This window comes from Gossypium hirsutum, chromosome A03, assembly GCF_007990345.1.
Source record: "Gossypium hirsutum isolate 1008001.06 chromosome A03, Gossypium_hirsutum_v2.1, whole genome shotgun sequence".
In the NCBI taxonomy this organism is placed as follows: Eukaryota; Viridiplantae; Streptophyta; class Magnoliopsida; order Malvales; family Malvaceae; genus Gossypium; species Gossypium hirsutum.
Genome location: NC_053426.1, coordinates 95,309,647 through 95,317,317, shown reverse-complemented (window position 1 = coordinate 95,317,317; position 7,671 = coordinate 95,309,647). Strand labels below are relative to the sequence as shown.

General features: G+C 35.4%; 1 non-coding gene across 1 annotated transcript; it reads left to right on the top strand.

Moving 5' to 3' along the window:
• The first annotated feature begins 372 nt into the window (after nucleotides 1-372).
• LOC121227774 (small nucleolar RNA R71) lies at nucleotides 373-479 on the top strand. The gene has a single exon (XR_005925297.1). It is a non-coding gene; the product is annotated as a small nucleolar RNA R71 (small nucleolar RNA).
• Nucleotides 480-7,671: the final 7,192 nt, after the last annotated feature.

Sequence of the window (7,671 nt, the reverse complement as noted above, 5' to 3'; positions counted from 1 at the left end):
TTTAATTGTTCGTTTTCCATGCTGTGGCCATAGGATTGATATTCCAAATTGATTGATCCCCCTCTACTGACTTCACAGTGCATTACTAGATGAACCTGCGAAGAACCAAGTAAACTATCAATCTTTTTGTTTAGAAGTTCTACCTAGTTTGACAGCATAGTAATCGAATCGATGTTATAAACGCATGCTGTTTTAGTTGGCTTAGTCCTCATGACTTGCCACTGATAGTTATTCAGTGACATCTTTTCAATAAATTCGTAAGCCTCTTCAGGTGTTTTGTTATTGATGGTTCCTCCGGCTGCTGTATCAATCATCTGTCTTGTCAAGGGGTTCACACCATTGTAGAATGTTTAAACTTGCAACCATAGAGGTAATCTATGGTAAGGACACCTTCGCATTAGGTCCTTGTATCTTTCCCATGCATCGTAAAGAGTTTCTAAGTCCATCTGTACAAACGAAGAGATATCATTACGTAAATTGGCCGTTTTAGCCGGTGAAAAATATTTTAATAAAAATTTTTCAGGCATTTGTTCCCAAGTAGTAATTGACCCTCGTGGTAACAAGTTCAACCACTGTTTAGCTTTGTTCCTCAATAAAAAAGGAAATAACCTAAGACGAATGGCATTGTCAGAAACGCCATTAATTTTAAATGTATCGCAGAATTCCAGGAAATTTGCCAAGTGAGTGTTTGGATCCTCATCCTGCAAACCATCAAATTGAACAAATTGATGCATCATTTGAATAGTGTTAGGTTTTAGTTCAAAATTATTCGCAGCTACAGTAGGTCTAACTATGCTTGATTCAGTTCCTGTTAAAGAAGGTTTAGCATAATCATACATAGTGTGCAGAGCAGGATTTTGATTAACAGCAATTGCAGGAGGTAACGAATTTTCTTGGTTTTCAGCTATCTCCTTGTTGGGGTTTGAATATCGTCCTCTTGCTCGTTATTTGTGTATCTTAAGCTTCGCTTTATTTCTCTTCGGTTTCTACGAGCTCTGCAATCGATTTCTTCTTAAAAAAAGTAGTCGTCCTAATGAGTTTCTTCTAGTCATAAACTATAAAAACCTGCCAAGAGAAAGAGAAAGTAAATTAATAAATAATAATAAAAATAAAATAAAATTATCTTGCAAGAAAAATAAATGGCTAAAGTAATAAAAATTGAGTGTTCCTAAATCTTAGTTCCCCGGCAACGGCGCCAAAAACTTGATATGTGATTTTGTGTGATAAGCTTTATAAATTTATAATTAATCGTTCATGAAACTAACTATTATCACGATGTAGGCAAGTGTACCTATCGAACAGTAGTATAGTTTTAGCAAGACCGGATTGTCGAACCCAAAGGAACTAAAAGTACTAGTAATGACTGTCTTTTTATTATCTAGCCTAAGAATAATGAGGTTTGTTTTAATAACTAATTAACTAAACTAAGAAATCACAGAAAATAGAATTGGGGGATTACTTTTGAAAAACGATTGAATTAAGACAATACCTAAGGAAAATCCACCTAGACTTCACTTGTTATTTGACTCTGAATCGGATGATTTATTCATTTGACTGGATCTGTAGAAATCCCTAAGTTATATTATTATCCCTCTCGAGACTAACAACATCTAACCCTAGGTTGAATAATTGAAACCTCTTTCTAATTAACTTCCTAGGGTTGCATTAACTCGATCTATGAATCCCCTTATTAGGTTTCACCCTAATCCGGAAAAATCTTGTCACCCTATCTCTAAGCGAGCAATCAACTCTGCTTAATTATGACAACTGTACTCTTAGACAAGGTCTATTCCTCCTCTGAATAAGAGCTTAGCTTGAATCAATATCCTGGAATATCAAAACAAGAATTAAGAACACATAATTAAGAACAAGTCAAATATTTATCATACAATTTAGAAAATAATAACAAGATTCGTCCTAAGTTTCATTCCCCTTAGATATTTAGGGGATTTAGTTCATAACTAAAAAGGAAAACATCTCAGAAGAATAATGAATACAAAACATAAAGAAAACCTAAAACTCCTGAAGGGAAATTGAGGGGAGATCTTCAGTCTTGATGATGAATCCGGCTTCTGAGAAGGATCAATCGGCTTCCTTCGAGGAATTCCTTCCTTCCTCTTTCTGCCTCCCTTTTCCTCCTCCTTTAGGGTGTATTTATAGGCTTTGGAATGCCTAAAAGCCCTCAAAATTAGCCTTTTCCGAATTGGACTCAAGTTGGGCTCGGCAGGGACACGCCCGTGTGCGATTTGCTTCAGGCTGTGCTTGAGCCTGTTAGAATGGCACGGGCGTGTGTTCTACCCATGTGAGTCGTGCTTTGATTCTACCCAATTGACATGGCAGTGTGGTTTGCCCGTATGAGGAAGTCCAGGCCGTGTTAATTTTGTACGTTGGCCCATTTTCTCCGTTTTTGGCCCTTTCTCGTTCCTTTCACTCTCCTATGCTCACCTAAGTATAAAATATGAAATTAAGGTATTAGGAGCATCGAATTCTCCAACTTTAAGGAGAAATCATCCATAAAAGTGCTAAGCATGGGATAGAAATATGTATAAATTACGGTTTATCAACGGTCCAAAAAAAAGTTGCCTAAATCCTTTTCAACATTCCATACTTCATAGGATTTCGCCTCAAGAAACTACTAAGTCAATTCTAGAGACTTAAACTTTCATGCATGCCTAACTTTCTTAAGGAACTAAAAATTTTATGGTATGATTGGCATGCTTTATTAAAAATACTTTTATGTCATATTTCAGTTAACTTAACAATTATTGAAATAATTGAACTTTATTCATACTGAAGTTTAGCATACTTAACAAAATTTCAAATTTTTAAGCAAAATATAACCTAATCATAACTGAAAGAAAAATTAATTCTGAGAGGAAATAATTTTAATTTTTCTGTTCCCCCTACTTAAGATGAACAATGTCCTCATTGTTAAAAGTTAATAGATACTACACACCAGGAGGGATTCTAGAGAAGAGGATGTGAGTCAATTTAACTACTTAAGTACCAAGCTCTCTCTAGATCCAATCCTAGACATGTATATATCTATTGCCACACTTTGTACTTTGCAACTTGTTCATTTTTATTTATGATTTCCAACTCTTGTTTTATTATGCGAAAATAAAAAAATCCTAATAAAACCTAATCTTATTAAATAACCTAAGAACAGAAATAAAATAAAGTCAAGATACTCTCTTTTTATTTATTTGTAGATCCCTCTAAATTCAACTCATCTTTTGCTCCATCATCTTTGTTTTTGCATGAATCACTTCTTTTCCTCTTCAATAGTGGACTCATGGCTCAAATATGAAATTTGGAAACACAGGCAAAAAAATAAAACTGGTCATTGTATATTTTTCGTAAGAGCACTTTTCATTGAGTCATCCTATATTTTTGAATATCTCCAATAAGCTTGTTGCTACCACTGTTTATGTTGCATGATTTCCATCACTTTTGACAGCTCATCTCAAAGATCTGGGTGAGGCAATTGAGTCTTGAACATTGAAGTTGTGACGTCAGGTTCGGTTAATGGTTCCATTGGTTCTGCCTTATTAGGGATTTTAGCTGACTGCATTGGTCCAATTTCTATGGGATCTTCTTCTTCTTCTTCAGGATCCTCAGTCTCTTCATCTCGTTGCTGTAGAACAGAGACTCCAGTTATTCGGTAGAGGTTCCAATCTGTGATTGTACCCTAGCTATAACATGTCTTCTTTACGTTTGCAAAAAATTTAGCTTTCAAGCACAAAATAGTTATCGTAAAAGGAAAGTAAGCTGGGCTAGAATGTCTAGCAGCAATATTCTGCATTTCCCTTAGGATGATTTTTTCCTACATCAGTGGTCTTTCTAGTTAAAATCAAGTATAATAAGACCATTTACTCTAATGAAATTGTAGTCCCATGTGAAATGGGCATAAGGCTGAATCAAATGAAATAGAACCATACCTTCGCTAGTGGTATCAAATATTCTCTGTGAATTCCTTGCTTTGACATAGTCCACTTAGAACCTAGAGCTGTAAGTTCCTCGAGAATTTCTTACAGATTTTTAGACTCAATATTGCTCATCAAGGAAGAATATTCATCGTATTCAAAATCAGGTAATTCAAAGAATTCATTAATAGCGTTTGAGGTTATTGGTACCTTGATTCTGTGAACAGAAACTTCCATCAATTTGCTTGAGGTAAAATTCGCATAAAATTCACAAACTAACTCCTTATCTACACTAGGTCTTTTCTCACAAAATAATTCCCAATTGAGAGCTTCAGTAATTTGTCGAATGCGCGCCATGAAATCAGTATAGTTGCTTTCTTTTAATGTAAAGCCTTTTTCTGGGTGCATCTGTTGATTCTTGAAAATGCTTTCAGATCTCGCTTTGGCTTCTTCACAGTGGAATTTATTTTGTGATTCCTCAATTTGGACAGAGGCAAGAGTTCTCTTACGAGGCATTATTAACTTGAACATAAGATGGAAAAAAATATTTTCTCAAAAATTTAATTAGTATAAAATATTAATAATTCAATATATTGGAAAATTAAATAATTAAATAAAATAAAATTTTAGGAGAAAAATTTGTCTTACCACCTTTTTATAAAAATTAAGAACTCAAAGAAAATAAATATAGAGCAAAAGGGGTTGGTTTAGGGATGGTTGTAGGGTGTCTTGATGGTGTGGTGTGATAGGCAAGGATGTCAGTGAGAGTAGCAATGAGCAGTGTGAGCAGATATGTAAGCAGCAGGAGGCACTGCCGGACGGATCCTTGCGTGAGCAGCAGGGCATGTGTATGCTGCCCAGATGCGAGGAAATGGGTAGTAAGTAGGTGCGTCAAGCAGGCCTGACGAGCTGCTGGAGCTGGACATGCGGCAAGTGCGGCAGCAAGTAGTAGGCTGCTGGCGCGCACGGTGTGCGTGGAGGCTGCCGGGTGTGTACGTGGGCTATTGCTAGGCATGAGGGTCACATGCAGAGCTGGGTGGTGATGTGGCTAGAGGGTTTGGCATTAGGTGATTTGGTACTTGGTGGGTTATGGATACTAGGATTGATGGAGGGATGAGTAAAAAAAGGGCAAAAGTGGGTGAAATTTATAGTGAAAGGAGTAGGAGTTTAATTAGAATTCTTAGAACAAATTAATAATTAAGATATTCCAAGTTCTACTTCTATATAGAGTTAACAACAATTAATAATTAATATAATACATATTAAATTATTATTTGCTACTAACTTATTAAAGATAAATATTGAATAAAATATGATCACATTTAAACTAACCCTAATTCTATGTAAAGTTGATAATAATTAATAGATATTATAATAGATATAATTATATATTAATGATTATCACCTTATTTATTAAATTAAATTAAAAACATTTATTCTAGATGACTTTTGAAAATAATTTAAAAAAAGACATCTAATTTTTAGTATTTACAAAAAGAGAAACCAAATTTTGAAAATAGTTCAATTCAGTACATAGACTTAAAGAAAATTTAAAATTCAGTTGCAATTTAAAACTTGGATCACAATTGACCCTTTTATTTGAAAACTAAAAATTTATTTTGACATATAGGGAATAATTTCTTGGAAGATTATGTTAAAATCAACTCCCAGGAAAGATTGGAGGGGTCACAAGTAGTCCCGCTAAAGTTCCAATCTCCTAGACAGAATTATTTAAACATGCTAATCCCGAAAATATACCCTAAATTATTTATTTAAAAAGAAAAACAAGAAAAAAATAAATATCTGATAAAGTGAATGAGATTTGATCCCGTTCAATTTTATCTCCCCAGTAATGTTTTAAGCGCTGAGCTATAACACCTCTTACCCATATTCAATGCCGGAATAGGGTTACAGAGCATTACCGAACTTACAACACATTTAAACATTCAATTCACATATAATTTCATGTTTCAAGCAAGCATTAATCAAAATCAATCATAATGTCCCTATAACGAGCCTACGAGGCCCTAAACATACATTGGAAATGGTTCGGGACTAAACCGATAGCTTGAGAAATTTTTTACGAAACTTATAAAATTTTCATCAAAACAGGGGACACATGCCCGTGTGGCCCTACCATGTGTCTCACACGGCCACCAGACATGCCCGTGTCACAGGCTGTGTGGACATTCGAAATGTGAGCACATGGCCATGTCCCAGCCCGTGTCCAACCCCGTGTAACTATCTGGCTTGGGTCACGCGGCCAACACACATGCCCGTGTGGCTAGCCCGTGTGCCTTAAAAATGACCATACACGCCCGTGTGTTAGGCCGTGTGCTAGGCTATACCAAACTTGTAAGATATACTGATTTATGCCACACGGCCAAGTCACACGCCCGTGTGTGAGGCCGTGTGGAGCATACTAATTTGATTTAAATTTCAACTCCAGGGGACACATGGTGTAACATAACCGTGTGTTACACACGGCTGAGACACATGCCCGTGTGGACAAAAATAGGCTATTTATCAAGCCATTTTTCCACCCTATCTTAAATGTACCTACACCACATCTTTTAATACCAATACAAGGCATAAATATTCTTTCAAGCCAACCAAATTCATGTCTAAAATCATGCTATTTCATTATCATCAACCACAAAGCTTAATAACAACAACTGACCATTTTGAATATATGCCAAAATCACAGCCAAAGCCATCTAAATAATCCATTACATATACAATACTTTTGCCTACACATAACATGCTAACACGTCTTCAATATCAATCTATTACTACCTTCAATACTAAATCCCAATAAGCCATTCACAAAACAATTATAAACCACACATCAAAGGCAATTTGCACATATATATACATCCAAGATAACCAAAATGAGCCAATTCTCATGGCTATGCACAAGACCAAATATTTAACATTTACAAGACATTTCCAATAACCAAATCCATTAACAACACATACACCAAAATTCCTATACATGCTATATACTCGAAACTTAAGTTTAAAAGTACCAATTTGATAATTGGATAGTGTGATGCGATCTCCGACGATCACCGAGTTCGAGTTAGCTTTGAAAACTATAAAATATATAGAAATACACAAAGTAAGCTTTATAGCTTAGTAAGCTCGTATGACATAAATTCAATATAATCATAAACACATAATTCAACCATTGATCATAAGTATAAGAATTCACATCAACTAACAAACCTTTCAATAACTCATTCACAAAACTATATACCTTCTTCACCATTTCTTCGATCCAAAGCTAATATGGTTTATGCACATACCTGTACCATCTGGTACGAATCTCATACACATTCTCGTCTTTCATTTACCCGTTGAACCATTCAGGATAGAAGTTAGATACTCAAGGGTCTCACACGATAAGTACCTATACCATGGCCCGAAGCCAAATCAAGGTAACTTATCTCCGAAGTACTGATATCATGGCTTGAAGCCAAATCAGTCGTTATGCATGGCCCGAAGCCAAATCGGTATAACTTGCACCCGAAGTGCTATATCATGGCCCGAAGCCAACTCAATGTATCTCTAATTACATGTCATTAACATCTTAAACTATTCGTAAGGTTCGACCAGGATTTTGAATGTCAAATTGTCATCAAATCACTATCGTTCATATCCCCCTAATAAACCATGATTTATACATATTTTTACCCATGCTTGGCATATTTATGAATGAATTTTCCTTGGTTTTAGTGAATTT